Genomic DNA, 17,980 nt, shown 5'->3' on the forward strand with positions numbered 1-17,980 from the left:
GCCTCATCTTGAGGGATGAGAAAAAGAGAGTAGGAGAATGTTCGATGGAAAGGCTTGGAACTCAAAATATTCTCACCTAGATTGATTCCCAGTCACGGGCATACATAGACAGAATTGAAGTTTCAAGAATAATGGCATCGCTTAAGGATAGAGACTTTAACGTGTGGGAAGTGTGAACAGCTTGTATGTAACATGTGTGGGAAGTGTGAACAGTGTGTGTGTAAAATGAGAAGGGAAGAGGGCCTATGACTCAATACAGAGGAATTCTACCATTTAAAGGTCATGTAATGTGACCAGAGGTGACGGCTTTCAGGATTCTTAAACTAGCTTCAGCATGAGAGCTTTAAACACCTTGAATAAAATAGAGAAATGAAGAATTCAGGTTTTAAGAAAGAAAAGAATAATTTTCCATTTGATTTCACTATCGCCACTTCTTTTTCCTATATCTTGCTCTTAAGGGTAAAGATACCATTTTAACAAATTTAATGGATATCTCATCAATTCTCTATAAATTCTGTTGTAGGGTAGCTTTCTACTCATTGAATTAATGGCACCCAGGATTGCAGACGTTGGTGGACAAGGTCTAAAACAACAGCTCAGCTTGTGTTTCAAATATATTGCGTTTTAGTTCGTAGATAATAATCTTAAATCGTGATATGTGAAGGAAAGCTTTTTGAGTTTGGACAACTTCTTCCAAAAAAAAAAGCTCTGCCGAAAAGAAAAGATGAAAAGGAAATAACATGTTAATTGTTAATTGGTGCTGTGTATAAATATCTTTACCACAGTGCAACATCTTTCTGAAAGAAAATGACGGCTAAAATATGAGCAAATTGTGCAAGCATCTACTATAGAGAATTTCAAATTTACACATTCAAACATTATTATATCCACATCATCAAAGCAGCTTTATGTACAGAGTATCCTTTAAAAATGACCTACGTGATCATATATTCAGTCACTGATTTGTTCAGCAATTACTTGCTGAGTATCTCCCATGCTTTAATAACTGTGTTAGTACTTGCTGTCTTGAGCTATTGACACAAGAGGAAGTGACATCCAAGCTGAAACCTACAAATTTAGCAAAATAAGAACAGACGATGAAGGAAATAGGAGTGAGAAGCATATGTCAAGCTGAGGGCATACCTCTTAAGAAAGCTAAGTGGTTAAAGAGGACCATACGTTAAAGAAATGAAAAGAGTGGGAGAAAAGGCCCAGAGTAACACGAGAAAGCCGGAGGCTCTCTCAGTCACTTGAAGGAATTTGAACTGTGTTCTAAGAGTAATTGAGACTCATTGATCAGAGTTTTAAAGCAGCTTTTATTGAGGTATATTCTACGTGTCATAAAATTCACCCATTAAATGTATGATTCCGTGATTTTTAGTAGCTTTACCAAGTGATGTCGCCTTATCTCAGTTTTAGATCCTTCCATCCCCCCCAGTAAGATCCCTCACGCTCAACTACAGTCACTTCCCATCCCCATCCCAAGACCCACTCATCTACTTTGTCTCTGTACATTTGTCTTCCCTGGACATTTCATCTGGTGGACTCATATAAGATGTAGTCTCTTGTGTCTAGCTTTGTTCATTGCTTACAATAGTTTTGAAGTTCATTCATGGTGTAACAAGTGTCAATAATTCATTCTTTTCTTTTCTTTTTTTTTTTTGGTGAGAAGGATTGGCCCTGAGCTAACATCTGTTGCCAATCCTCCTTTTTTTGCTTGAGGAACATTGTTGCTGAGCTAACATCTGTGTCAACCTTCCTCTATTTTGTCTGTGGGATGCCATCACAGCACGGCTTGACAAGTGGTTCTAGATCCATACCCAGGATCCGAACCGGACAGCCCCGGGCAGCCAAAGTGGAGCATGCAAACTTAACCGCTAGGCCACAGGGCCATCACCCATTCTTTTCTTCTTATTCAATAGTATTTCATTTTATGGATATACCACATTTTATTTATCCATTCACCAGTTGATGGGCATGTAGGTTGTTTCTAGTTTTTGGTGATTATGAATAACGCTGCCATTAATATTCATATATGAGTCTTTGTGTGAACACACATTTCATTTCTCTTGGGTAGAAATCTAATTCTGGGCATCTCCTTCTGGGTTGTATGATAATTTTATGTTTAACTTTTGACGGATCAGATTTTCTTTAAGATAGATCACTCCAATCATAGCATATTGAAAAATATATTTATTTCCAAATTTATTTTTAAAACTGCTCATCTTAATTTTTTAGGATCCTCAAGTAAATGTTGTTTGATAAATTCTTTGATAATATGGATTGAAATACTCAAAATTATCTTGATCTTATCAAGTGATTCTAAATGTTAGAAGAATTGACAATTTTTATGTTTATGTTAATGTTGAAAAGCAAAAATTGGAAATGTTTAAGGGAAGCTCTGTAAGTATTTGGATGACTAGACAGAATAGTTGTTCAAACCTACAAGACAGTGTGGGGGACTCAGAGAAAATGTATGAAATATTTGTTGTTTAAAGTGTATAGTACTTAATAGGTATTTTGAAATGTCTTCAAGTTCAGCAATCAAGGTAGGTCATTTTTTCACTTCACCCAGGAGAGGGAGGCAGAAATTCATCGTCACTCAGAGATGACTGAGGAAATTTCTGGAAACCGATAAGATAATCAGCTCTATAATTTACCTTCTTATAACTTAAATTTCAAAGAGCGCCACCTAAGAATTATTTCTAGGAAAACTGTGTATTAGTTAATCATAAAAGAGCCTGATTTTTTCTCTTGAAACTACCATGCTATATTTATACTTTGATCATAAATTTTACTTGGCTTTGAGTCTTTTTTTCTCAGTTCAGGACTTGCTGGTGTTTATTTAGAATTGTGCCCCAAAATTTGAAGGAAAACCATTTCTGTCTTAGATATTATTAATAATCTTTTTTATGTTCTCTGATATATTTCTGAATCATGCATGAGGTAACATTTATTCCAGTGTGAGGTCCCTTAGAGAGTTAGTTATTAATTATAATGGGAAATCAGAGTCCCAAAGAGTTAACAACTATAACATTTCATGAAAGGTTTTATTGTTAGTGTGGTTAACAAGAGACGACTAAATGGAACAGAGTAATCATTTATTACTTTCCACTGCACGTCATTCCAATGGGAGTACGAGAGGAATTAGGTGGTAGAATGTGGAGGATGGTACCAGAGCATCTCTGAGACTCTGGTCTTGGAGTCAGGATGTTTGACTTAAGGTCACAGTTCTGTATTATATTTACTAGCTGGGTTTTCTGTACCTCACTTTCCTTCTTGTAAAATAGGTAAAATAAATCACACCCTCATGGTTTGTGGTGAGGAGTAAACAAACTGTGAAAGCACCTGCCAGATAACAGGTGTTCCTGTTGATTTTCTTCATTAGATCATGTAGATAACAGCTTCCTTAAAAAAGTGGTAACAATACTATATATATACATATATAGACATTCCAGTAGATTGTATAGCACATGGCAAATAATAAACACGTAATAAATGTGTGTTTATATAGAAATAAAGAGATTAGTAAGTATTGTATTTGAAATTATAAAATGGGAAGGAACATAATTTGGGTCAGAAACCCAACCCAAGGCTTCTCAGATTATACCCATGCGTATGCGTAGGGCAGGTAACTTCCGATGCCATTCAACAGCTCGTCCTTTTCCAGATACTCTATGTCTTTCCAGTGCCTAAACCTAGTCATGCATCCCTTTGTAATTATTCTCCATTAATGAACATCTACTATTTGAGTAGGGACAGATTGCCAGATATTTGGACAATGATAGAGCTAAGTGATTCATGGCATTTGTGATAGAAACATTTGCTTTTATGAGAGCACCAGGATAGAGATGATTACTCATTCATTCATTCATCAAATAGTTATTGAATGTCTACCATATGCAAGGAACTGCTCTAGTAACCTAGAGCTACAGCAGTGAATAAAACAGATAAATTTAACTTCTTTCAACATTATTACATCCTAGAAGAAAAGACACAGATAATAAATAATATAATAAGTCGATTATATAGTACTTTAGGTAGAGACAAAAGTTATGTTAAAAAAAAGCATAAATCAGGGATAGGAAGACTAGCTGTCCTGCTCAGGGAGCGAGTTGTAATATTAAATAGGTTAATAAAGTGGATGTCATTGAGGACATGAGATTTGAGCAAAGTGTTTAAGGAGGTGACGGGTTAATCTAATGGACATTTGTGGAAAAGGGATTCTGGGTAGGTATTGGGAAGAGTCTGAGGAAAGGTCCTAAGAGGAAACGAGCCTAGAGCCCATCGGCAGGAAGAAGCAAGAGAGAACAAGACAAGTAAAGAGAGGCCCAATCCTGAGGACCCTGTCAGCCTTTGACAGACTGTGGCTTTACCCTGAGTGAAATGGGGAGACGTTGCAGTGTTTTGGAAGAAGTAACGTGACATGGCTTAGATACTAAAAGGGTCCACTCTGACTGCTGTGTTAAAAAGGACTGCAGGTAGATAAAGATAGAAGCTGGGGGATACAGTAGGAGGCAATGGCAGAGAACCAGGCCTTACGTAATGATGGTTTGGACAAGGTTAGCAACAGTGGAGGCGATAAGAACTGGTCAGATGTTGGATGTATTTCAATGGTAGAGTCATGAGATTTTCCTGGAAGTTTGGAGGTAGGATGTGTGAAGAAGATGAGTCCAGATGGACCCCAAGTTTTCCCTTTTGAGCAGCTTCAACGACAGAGTCAACTGAGACCGGGAAGGTAAAAGGTAGAGCAGTTTGGGGGAGATATTAGGAGCTCAGTTATAGAGCTCAGTTATTAAATTATAAATGTCACATCCAAGCGGAGGCAGTTGAATAAATAAACCAAGAGTCAGCAAGGAGTTCAAGGATGGAGATACAAATTTTGAGCTTACGAGAAAATAGATGACATTTAATGCTATTCATATGTGATGAGATCTTCAAGGCAGAAAATGTAGATGGAAAAGTGTACCAAAAATTAAGCTCTATGGGCACGTTACACAAAGACAATTTCCCAGTAGTAAATGGAATCTAGATAGCATGCCCGGTTAACACACTAAGGATTGAAGATGTCGCCAGGGTGTGCTTACACGTAAAAGTGTGAGCAGTCTCATTTTGAATCATCATAACCAAGATTGCTCCCAAAGGGGGAATCCTTAGCAGTCTGTGGTGGTATGAGTTCCTTAGGTCTTGGCCAACGTCCTTTGGAAGGAATGATGAGAATAAAAATAAAAAGAGAGCCTGATTAATTGGCTGACTCCAATCAAATGAAGATAATTCCCTAAAAATCCACAGGACTTTGCTACAGATGTGACAAACCAGCTTCTTTTGCATTACTGCAAACATGCATATATTTACTGAGTTCTTTAGTCCCTTGCAAAGATTTTATAATCTGAAAATTACAGAAGGACATTCATGCAGTGGCATCGGTGTAAAAACATCATTTATGCGGGTTTTATTTTCTTTGGCAGTAATTTTATGAGTTCCCATTTCAACTTTAAACAGCGGGAGGGCATATATGACTCATAATATTTACTTTTTACCTTCATTTAGTAATCATTGTCTTAAATGGGAGCTTTCAACTTTTCACGGTGGTCGTTGAAGTCCTAGGAAATCAGCTTTTTATTTTTCAGAATTTCATGGGAAGGAACTGTTCTAATGATGACAACAACAGAGAGAGAGAGTGGAATAGTGTTTTTTCACCTCTCTGCTACCAACAAACCTCTTCTGGCTTTCGGTGGTTCCCCATCTGCTTTCATAGAAATGTGTTTATTATAATCACATGATCAAAGGGTTCCATAAGGAGATTTCAGTGACATAGTGAAAAAGTAATAAAGAATAATATGTAATGAAGACCAATATGTTGTTAGGCTTATGGGTCATCTCGTGAGATGCCTTCAGTAAGAGAACTGAGAACGTTTGGCAGACAGGAAAAATGAAAACCAGATGGTTAAAAGCTCTTTTCTGACAAATAGGTGTGGAATTATGGGATTGACAAATAGACAACTTTCCAAATAAATTGACCTTCTTTTTTCAAAGCAAGGAGGGCATTTTCTAACTATCTCTACCTGTTTTTACAAATTCCTGCTTAGGACTTATCTTGCCCATTCGTTGATATTTCACTCGTCAAGGTGTTTTTCAGAGTCCTTCCAGTTTCTCACATCTGCCAGCTGCTTTTCTCCACCTCAGCCACAGCTGGTCTATTCATCTGCTTATGTTGCTCAATTATTGAAAGACATGACCTCAGTTTGCCTTGTGAGACTTCTTATTAGCAGTGAAAGTGTGCTTTTGCCTCTGATTTCACTGTTTACTCTGTTCAAGGGAAAAGTAAAAGAGCACGGCTTTACCATGCAATTGAAACTGCTTTTATTAAAATAAGAATTCCTTTTTTTTTTTTTTTTTTTTGGCGAGGAAGATTGTCCCTGACCTAAAATCTGTGCCAATCTTCCTCTATTTTGTTTGTGGGATGCCACCACAGCATGGCTTGATGAGCGGTGGGTAGGTTTGCACCCGGGATCCAAACCTGCAGACCCCGGGTCTACAGAGCAGAGCACACAAACTTAACCACTACACCACCAGGCTAGCCCCAAGAATTCCTTTAAAAAAAAATTACAAAAACCTTTTGTGAAGTTCTTTTTCTAGTCTTACCAACACTATTCCCCTCCTTCATTCCTCAGGGGCAACCGCAATTCTAACTAATATGTAGCTCTCAAATCCATGATTTTTGTCATTTATACACTTACATATGCATCTAAATACTATACTTGGTGTTGTTTCATCATATAAAATTTTCCATAAGTCATCATGCACTGCACATATCTTTGAGTAACCAGCTTTTTTTCCCACATATTATATTCTTAACATCTCTCCTTGCTGATAACTGTAGCACCATTCACTCATTCATTTTAATCGCTCTATTGTCTTCCATTTCAGGAATAACCATACACTCTTCCTTCTTCCTATAATGAAGGAAGATTGTTTCCAGATTTTTATTCTTAGAAGGAACAGAACAATGACCATTCTCTTATGCATCTTCTGGGCATGGGTGTGAACTTTTCCAGGATACCCTCTTAGAAGCGGAATAGTTTGTTTTAGGGCATTCAACGTTTCAATAGTAGAAAAATTAATTTCCAAAGAGTTTTAGCAATTTACACTCCCATCAGTCGTAGAGACCTTCTTTCCTCACAAGAATACCAATATTTGGAATTGCCAAACTTTTGTTTCCCTATTTTTTAAAAATTTACTTACTAGTGTAAGGCTGGGCATATATTCATTTTTGACTTGTAGCATTGTTCTATTGACGTTTGTGTTTCCCTGAATGATATTTATGAGTTCTTATGTGTATTAAAACAATAATACTTTTCCTAAAAAATACAGCAAATATTTTATCCCCGTCTGTCACATTTTAAAGTTAATTAGTGATGTCTTTATTGTACAGATGGTTTTACATTTAGAAGAAATCAATTCATCAATCTTTTCCTTTATGATTTGTGCTTTTGGGGTCTATTTCAAAGTAACCAATTCTTGAAATTTTTTCTAAACATCCTAAATTTTTATTTTTCATTCTTAGTAGTATAATACATCTAGAAATTGATACATTTAACCTTTCCCTACGATTTTACAATATCATCTTTGACATATATTTATGAATCTGTTTATTAAGTTCTTTTCTATTTCATTGGTCTATTTGCTTCTTCTTTCACAAATATCACCCTGTTTTAATTACTACTAATTTTAGGGTCTTACTCTCTGGTAGACCAAGTACTTGCTTCTCATTCTTCTTCAAAATTTTCCTGATAGTTTTTGGTCAAGTCTGTTTTAATATGAATCTTAAAATTAGTTTTTAAATTTACATGAAAAATTGTATTGGTGCTTTTATGTTGGTTGAATGAACTTGAGTCAGTACCTTTATAATACTGTCTTCTCTCAAGTTTTACTTTCATGTTCTTAGGTAAAGTTTTATACATTTCTCTATGAATATCTTTCACATATTTTATTAGACTTATTACTGTGTATAGTAATCCACATATCTATATATTCAGTAAATACTGTCAGAGTTTTCCTAGTATATGAGCAAGTTTACTCTCCCACCAGCAATGTGTGGGAGTTCCCAGAAAGCCTTATCATTGCCAGTGATCGTTATTAATCAGTGCTTTAATTATCCATTCTAGTGGAAGTGTAGTAGCATGTGTTGTGGTTAATTTGTATTTCCCTGATTTTTATATACATATATATATTTTGTTTTTTGAGGAAGATTGGCCCTGAGCTAACATCTGACGCCAATCCTCCTCTTTTTGCTAAGGAAGACTGGCCCTGAGCTAACATCTGAGCCCATCTTCCTCTACTTTACATGTGGGACGCCTGCCACAGCATGGCTTGTCAAGTGGTGCCACGTCCGCACCCGGGATCCAAACTGGCGAACCCCAGGCCACTGAAGCAGAACATGTGAATTTAACCACTGTGCCACCGGGCTGGCCCCAATATATTTTTATTTTTTTATTTAAAAAATTGAGATAAAATTTACATTACATGAAATTCACCATTTTAAAGTATGCAATTCAGTGGTTTTTGGTATTCACAAGGTTGTGCAACCATCACAACTATTTAATTCCAGAACATTTCCATCACCCTGAAAAGAAATTCATAACTGTTAGGAGTCACTCTCAATTTTTCCTCTCTCATCCCATGACAAACTCCAAGATACTTTCTGTCTCTACAGATTTACCTATTTTGGACATTTCCTTTGAGTGGAATCAAACACTCTGTGGTCTTTTGTGTCTGGCTTTTTCACTTAGCATAATGTTTTCAAGGTTCATCTATGTCATAGTATGTATCAGTACTTTATTCCTTTTTATGCCTAAATGATATTCTATGGTGTCACTATACCACATTTTATTTATCCTTTCATGAGTGTCAGGACATTTGGGTTTTTTGCACTTTTTGGATATTATGAATAGTACTGCAATCAAAATTTATGTACAAGTTTTTGTGTGGATATATGTCCTCCCAGAATAGCTAACATCCAAAACACTGACAATACTAAATGCTGACAAAGATGTGGAGCAATAAGAACACTCATTCGTTGCGAGTAAGAGTGCAAAATGGTACAGCCACTTTGGGAGACAGTTCATCAGATTCTTACAAGACTAAAGATACTTTTATTGTTCGAACTAGAAACTGTGCACTTAAGTATTCACCTAACTGATTTGAATACTTATACCCACCCAAAACCCTGCATGTGCGTTATTTATAACCACTGAAAACTGGAAGCAACCAAGATGACTTTCAATAGCTAAACGGATAAACAAACTGTGGCAATTCATACAGTGGAACAGTTTTCAGCAATATGTAAAAAATTAGCCTCCAGATAAGCAAGGGTAAAAATCTAGAATGATCCATGTGGTAACATATTAGAATTAGAGACATCAGTATGAACTCATGTTTAGCTTACCAGAGATATAGATAGTTACATATATGAATATTCATACATGTATGTATATCGGCAAGTGATTATATAAACATACATATTTCCTTGTTCTGTAGCAACAAGGGCTTAAAATCAATAACTTCCCAGTAGTGATGAATATACCAAGTACCCAGCTTTCAGTTTCTATGAGTATTCTCCAATGAAAGAAACCAGGACACCTAGGAGAAATGGATGATTCTACAACTGGAGCAGGAGATATACAAGCTGAGCTGGATCATCTTGTAATGCCACAAAGTAAGGAAGTGCTCAAAGGAAAAAAAAAAACACTCCCACATTGATGAAAGCATAGTAAAGAGGGACAGAAGCCAATTGAAAGATTGGCCAAGGCAGAAACAATATAAGCAACAAAATAAAGTATTATAGGTTACAACCTAAAACATAAAATAAATACCTGTGAATCCGTACTTATATAAATAAATGATTTAATAAATTAATAAATAGGGGAAAAGTGACAAATCTCCTGTGCAGAATTCCAGATACTTTATGTAGATATTATCGCTTTTATTCATCATGGTCATAGCCATAGCAATAAGGCAAGGAAAAGAAACGCTAATCATAAATATCAGGAAAAAAAGCAGTAAAACTGTCTACACATGCAAAGCAAATAGTTATTTGCATACAAATTCCTGTAATAACTCCAGAACTACTAGAATGAACAAGTAAATGTAGAAAAATTTCAAGATACAAGGTTAATATATGAAAATCTATTGTTTTCATAATGGCAGAAAAAATGGAGGGAAATAAAATTTAAAAATCCCTGGGAATAAATATTTTAACAAAATATGTGTAAGACTTGCATGCTCAGAACTATAAAAATATTACTGACAGAAATTAAAGAAAACTTAAGTAAATGGAGACATACCACAATCATGGATTGGAAATATTAGTATTACTAAAATGTCAATCCTCTTGTCCCCAGATTGACTTGTAGATTCTAACACAAGCCCAATAATAAGAAAGGCTAAAATCTAAAAGACTGACAATGTCAAATATTTGACAAAGTTTTAGAGCAACTGGAACACTCATACATTGTTGGTAGCAATATAAAATAATACAACCATTTTGAGAAAACCAGGCAGTGGCTTATAAAGCTAAAATTACATTTTCCCTAATATTAAACAATTTCACTCCTATATATTTACCCAAGAAAAATGAAACTACATTTTCACAAAAGTTTTGTACAAAAACATTCCTAGCAGCTCTAGTCAAAATAGCCCATAACTGGAAACAACCAGCGTGTCCATCAACAGGAAAATACATAAACAAACTGTAATATAATCATACAGTGGAATGGCATTAAGCAATAAAAAGGGAACTAACTACTGATACGTAAAACAAACATGAGTGAATCTCAAAACCATGCTTAGTGAACTAAGTAGTACATAAAATAACATACGCCATATGTCTCTATGAGAAATTCTAAAAAATAATTCACAACCAATTTCAGATGGAAAAGTCAAAAGAGTGGTTTTCTCTGGGGTAAAGATTGAAGACTGACTGGGAAAGATACTGAGGAAATTTCCTGGTATTATCACGATGTTCTATATCTTGTTAGGAATAGGATTACCTTGGTGTATTCATTTGTCAAAACTTAGCAAATTTGCCCTTAATATTTGTGCATTTTGTATGTAAATTTTCCATAATTTTAAGGAAATTTTGAACTCCAGCTAACAATACCAATGCTGAAGTATTTAGGGAGAAGCATACTGATATCTGCATCAACAAAAGGAGATAAATGCGATAGAGCAATGATGAATAAAGGAGTGGATATGCGATAAATCAAGTATAGTAAAATATTAATGTCTAAATCTAGGTTATGGATAAATGTTCACTGTAAAAGTCTTTCAACTATTGTTTGAATTTTTTGCATATAATGCTGAAAAAAGTTGATGCTGACTATCAGCTACAATCTATCTTCAATTAAGAATAAATTCTCTTCTTCAGAATGTATTATAATTTGGAAAAAATGTGCAGCAAGAAAATAAATTTTTTTTTTGGTTTATCTTCCGATGGAGACCCCAGATTACTGCATGATACCTCTCAAATTGTTTGCAGACAGCTGTTGCATACACTAGCCCATCAGAAAAACTGTATGCAATGATTTTCAAAAATAGTTTGTCAATATTTTGATTCCTTCCATTGTTCATAGTTCTAGCCCCCTACCTACATCTTTCTCCCAAATAAAAATCTATGCGCCAATATTGGCAAGTCTGCCTAAATTATTAACAACTTAAATATACGAATACCTTATTAACACCTTTCAGCTGGATCTTGACCTGGAAGATACTTGGTTGGTGTTTTTTTAATTTTTGTAATCCTATCATTTTGGTCTGAGTCGTCTGTGGTGAATGAACTTATAACTATCACAGGTAGTAAGAATGGAAGTCTTTAGATATATTTCCTGAATAGAATATTTAGCCTTTCCAATAGGCTTAGTCTTAGATGATGATGCAAGGAAATCTGATTTTACTCAACAGAGCACATACCTTCATCCCCAAGGTGCACGGGACTGTTAAATGTGAATTGATCTGTATGTGAAAAACCTAAAGCATCTCGGATACAACTGAAATCCAACAGATGGCAGTGAAATACAAAAAATTCACTGAGTCTTGAATTCTTACGTGATTGCTTTCGGTGGTAAGCTGCTAGTCTATTGCCAATTAAAAACTCCCATAAATTGTGGAATATCTTCAGAATCATATTACGTTTTTAAAATACTGTGAGGTCTTGGATAAGAAACAGCTCCCAACTGACTGGGTCCATGAGGATGCTGCGGCTTTGTGGGATGAAGGGACTTGTTTGAGGTTACATAAGCAAGTTTGTGGTAAATTCAAGTGTAGAATCAACATGATTCAATGGTCCTTGTGTGAATTCTAAATCCATCTCACAGCTGGATTTTTCTTGAAAGATTAAAGTTGTATTTAGTTAATGCTAATAATCCATGTGTGGAGAAGAGATGCAACATAAGGGTCGAGATGGGCTGGGGTTAAGCCATGAAGGGTCATCTAGGCTCTATCAGGGATTAACAATTTCATTAGAAATGCAAAGTATAATTCAATGGAGTTTAACTCTTCATTTCTAGAATCATTTGAGGAGTTTTGAAAAAAGGGCCATTTTCCTGCAGCCCCCCGAGTTGCTGACTTAATTTTTCTGGAAAGGGGTCTAGGAACTGACATTTAAAAAAGCTTCGCCAAATGATTCTAATATGCAGCCAGGGCTGAGAACCTCTGTCATGGTGGTAAAGACCAGGGACTGTGGGATCAGAGATGCTTGGGATTTGATTGGTGCTCTGCTCTCTTGTTAGCTCAGTGAGCTTTTACACATTATTTAATCTCTTGAAACCTGAGTTAACTCACATGTAAAATGGATGATACCAGTTCAACCTACCTCATAGTTTTAGAATTACATCTAAATCACCACATTTCCAATATTTTATTTTAAATAATTCTATAAGTTTAATATTTGTCTGACTACTTTTGAGTGTGTTCTTTGATTCTTCATCTGTGGAACTTGATTTTATTTTATTGTTACGGTGGTAGTTTATTTCGACATTGATTCATAAATTTCATCATTGACGATTACATCATTCATTCAAAGACGTTCATGGTGACGAATACAGGTTAGTATCATCAAATTTGAAAGGTAATGCTGTTGAATTGGGTAGTTTTCTGAAAAGTCGCCATAGAATTATATTTTTGCAGCATAGGTGTAAAGATTGATATAGAGAAAGGAAATTTGTCTTTATATCAGTTAGTGATAGCCGCATAATAAACCACTTCAAAATTTAGTGGCTCAGAGCAACTATTTAGTTCTTAATTCTGTCAGTCAATTTAGGCTGGTCTCAAACAGGCAGTTCTCCTGGTTTCAGTGATCGCCACCACACTTCCTCACGTGTCGATAACTAGCTATAGGCTGATGGGCTAGGATGGGCTCAGCTGGGATGACTCATCTCGGTTCCAGGTGGTCTCTAACCTTCTAGCATGCCAGTTTGGGTTTCTTCTCACAGCCCGGGAGGTGTCCCATGACAGCTGGCCAATGCACACAAAGCCTCTTAATGTCAAGGCTCAGAATTGGTACACCATCACTTCTGGCACTTTCTGCCTGTCAAAGTAAGTCACAAGACCAGCCCAGATTTAAGTGGTCAGGAAATAGTTCCCATTCCTTGATGGGAAGAGGTATAGGAGATGTAGACACAGGGAAGTGTGAAGGATCAGGGGAATTTTTGCAATCTAACATAGCCTTCTCTGGGATTTCTCCAAAAATAAAAAAAACCTCTAATCAGTTGGGAATTGCAGAGAGACAGCTATCAGCTAATCTTTGGGAAGAACCTTATCATAGTTGGAATGATGAGCTCCTGTCACTGCAAGCAATCAAGCCAAGGCCAGATACTATTTTGCATACATAATATAGGAATGACTGATGCATTATTTAGAAGATTTCATAAAGAGATATTGACATTGTCTTTGAATTCTAAAGTTTCATTCTTTGAGATATTTTAATCCGGAATTTGAAAAGGGAGTAAAAACATAAATTACAGGTGGGTCAAGGGATCAAGGGCTTAAATATAAAAGGTGAATCTTAGAAACTTTTAGATAAAATATAGGAGAACATTTTTATGACAAAAAAGTGTAAAAGATGCTCAGTCTGCTAGTAATAGTAATAAGGGATATAGAATAATCAGCAGATTATTAATTATTAAATGATAATGGAATACTATTATACACCAGATTAGAAAAAGTAATTAAGAATCTGTCACTATTAAGTGTAGGTAAGATTGTGGATCGACAGGAACTCGCGCACAACTTTTGGGGGTACAAATTGGATGACCACTTTGGAAACAATTTGCCATTACCTTGAAAGGCAAAGATATATACACCTTGTAACCCAGCAATTTGACTCTTAGTTTAGGAAAAAATCTTTCACGTGTGCACAGGGAAGCATGTAACGAGTCTTCAGAGCAGCATTAACAACAACAACAATAATAATAATAATAATAATAATAAAACAAGCTGGATGCCCATCAATGGAAGGGGTAAAATAGATGGCAGTGTATTCACAGCATGGACTATAACACAACACTGACATAGAAGGGACTATAGCTTCAATATTGTGGATTCTACAACAATCCTTCAGTACGTCATATATCAACCTCTTGCCCAAATGCCAGCCTCTGTGTACTGCGGTCCTGTCCGTCTGCCAATGATAATGATTAAGGCAGAGCACCATTCTGATGTAAATCAGAACTGATCAGATATGTGGGGCTCTTCCTTACTGCTGAAAGGGGTCTGGAGACAGTCCTCTACTTCTAAACCAAATATCCCTAAAAGGTAGTTGTAGTGACAAGGATTCAATCCTAGATTACCTGTGAGAGCATCAATTGTGGCTTCTCTGTCTGACCCACACTAATTAGGACCATTAGATCATAATCAGGACCATTCCGTCTGGCTGGGTTTCTGCCTTCATCCCCAGTGTTTATTTCAGATGTTCTCTTGGACCAGTGCCCAGACCTCTCCGTCTGCTCCTCCTGTCTCACTAACCCTAAAACTATTCCTAGTATTCTTGTCGGGAGGAGGGAGCCGGGGCATCTCAACACTACTGACGAATTAATCCTCCTCTTATCACAACTTCTTCTATCAGTTCAGTGATCCCAAGGAATGACTTGAGCTTGAGTTAAAGTCCAAATGTGTCTCTCCTGCTCCCCAATAGGAACTCCCAGCAAGTCTCATGGTGGTGGCCATGTGGCTTGTGAAACTGGTTATCTACGCTTCACGATACACTTCTTCTTAACTTATTGTTATCAAATAAGCGCTTAATTTTACCATGAAAGGCCAAATAATTTCATCTTCAATTTTCCCCAAGTATTACAGAAGTTTGATTCAAGAAATATTTTTCTACAGACATGTTTCTTGCATTTCAAATATTTTTATTCTCTATTCTGCTATGTCTTTGATAACATTCGCTTTCAATATTTTTTCTTTCTTTCTTTTTTTTTTGGTGAGGAAGATTGTCCCTGAGCTAACATCTGTTGTCAATCTTCCTCTTTTTGCTTGAGGAAGATTGTCTCTAAGCTAATATCTGTGCCAATCTCCCTCTATTTTGTATGTGGGATGCCACAACAGCATGGCTTGATGAGCAGTGTGTAGGTCTGTGCCCAGGATTCAAACCTGTGAATCCCGGGTCACCAAAGCAGAGTGAGTGAACTTAGCCACTGCACCATGGGGCTGGCCCCTTCTTTTTTTTTAAGGAAGGCTGTTTGTGTGTGTGTGTGTCCTATTTACCTACGAATTATAATTGCCTTGAAGATAGATGTAACAATTTCTATTTGTAGGTAGTAATAACTAAAGAAAATTAAATTTAAAAAAATTATAGATATAAAGAATCAAACTTACCAAAATTAAACTCAGAAACATACATACACACTCATTTTGAACATAGTACCCTGCACTCTGTAGGTGCACTAAAGGTGTTGTTATTTGAGATGACCCTTTTTGGGTTAATTGCTTTGAATATAGAGCTTCCTTGACTCATTTAATTCCCTAACCATCTTTATAGCTACCTCCCTTTAACCATTAACTTCTTATAGGTAATTGATTTTGCCAGTTGCCGAGATTAAAGTTAGAATTATAGTATTGAACCAGAAACTTTTCTAGCAAGGCTCCAGACAGAATGAAGCATGTTAACAATGTACAGGCTTGGTTCTCTCTGTAATCACTACCTCTGGAAACGGCTTCTTAATGACAATATGGAACTAATCAAGACCCTTTGAAGCTGCTGGCCTCAAGTGGAGTGGAGGGAAAAAAAGTTTAAGAGAAGAATCTTAGAAAATGGCTAGAAGAGAGATATCTGTGGAAAGGATGTCAAAGTAAAAATAAAGGAAGAAAAAAGAAAACAATGGTAGTTAAAATAAAAATAAACAAACACTATGGGGAATAAATGCATTTATTTGCTACCTAAGCTGACAGAAATCTTAATACACAAATGCAAAGGACGCTGTGTGTCTTGATCTAGCATTGTTGGGAACTGTCCTTATGGGGTGGCAGGAAGACAGCTCCAACAGTTTTCCCACCTTTGGTACCTACTTCAGCCCCATTTGGTAAATTAGAGAAGTCGTCAGAAGCAAAGAGAAGTTTCAGAAAGAAAAAGGACACAAAATAAAAACCTTTTGTTAATTCAATTAGTATCTATTGAGCCTCCCCACGTGTCATAAAGTCTCCCAGGCACTTGGGATATATCAGGGAACCGAACAGACAAAAACCCACGTCCTCCTGGGGCATTTTTGTGGTGGGGAAACACAAAATGGCACACATGGCTCATCCTTTTTAATATTTGGTGTAGCTCAAAGGACCCGTGGTGAGTAAAGAAGACAAACATTGGCGTGCTGTTGTTTAAACAGTTACAAGATCGTCTTCTTGCTCTTTAAATATTTTCACTGCTTCGATGCTACTCCCTTCCAGGAACTGGGAGAAGAACAATGAAGGCGCCTACGACTGCCTCTGCCCAGTCTGCCTCTGGCGGCTCACACCATCCATTCTACACAGAGCAGTCAGAAGGCTTACACAATGAACAAATGGACGAAAAGAAATAAAAGAAGGAGGGAAAATGCATTTCTGGCATTTCTGCGTCTTCAATTTTGGTTCTGGAGATAGCATTCATGGGAAATGAAATTTTACCTTGAAGCTAATCAAGTTCATTTAGAACTCAAGAAGTTGGACCTTGAACAATCACATCTGAGTGAAATGTGATTATATTAAAACGGAAAATCTCCTATCTGAAGAAGATTCTGGAAAATTAGCAAGAACTCTCGAAATGGATGATCAGCTATGAAAAAGGATAAATGCATTTAATCCTAGGAAAAAATTACTTCAGTAATTTCAGTCTTGATTTTTCTAATAATGCACAGTTCCTTATTGGGCAAAATGTTTAACAACCTCACAAGAATATAAAACTTCCCAATTTCCTCATTTCTGTATTTCCCTGCATTTCTACAGTAAATGTTTTATGTATCAGAAAGTTTATAAAATCAGAAAATAATGTTTCAACATCCTTTAATAGTTTTCCTTTGCTTTCAGGATATAATTCAAATTGCTTAACATTGCTCACCAGGCCATTATGGCGATTGCCCAATTCTCCAACTCAAGTTTCTACTTATCCATAATGCGCTCGTCTTTGGCAATACCAGCCTGCTCGGAACACATGCCGTGCTTTTTCATGCCTCTGTATCTTTGTATACATTTCTGTAGATACATGGAATGCCCGTCCTTCTTTTTCCATGTGGTTGAAGGCTCCTGTTAAGCCCACTTGGCTTATTGCTCCCTTTCCTTAAGAAGTTCCTCCGCCATGCTCCTGTAGCGACCTCTGCATTCATGTGTGCATTTGTAGTGTAATTGTGTGTCAAGTTTGCTGTCTCCCCTTCTAAATGGAGAGCTCCTTGTCTTGAGGGACTTTATTTGGGTTGCTTGGTTTTCCGTTTCGTTGGCTGGTTTTGGTTTTGGCTGT

The sequence above is a fragment of the Equus przewalskii genome, chromosome 8 (genome assembly GCF_037783145.1).
Source record: "Equus przewalskii isolate Varuska chromosome 8, EquPr2, whole genome shotgun sequence".
Lineage (NCBI taxonomy): Eukaryota > Metazoa > Chordata > Mammalia > Perissodactyla > Equidae > Equus > Equus przewalskii.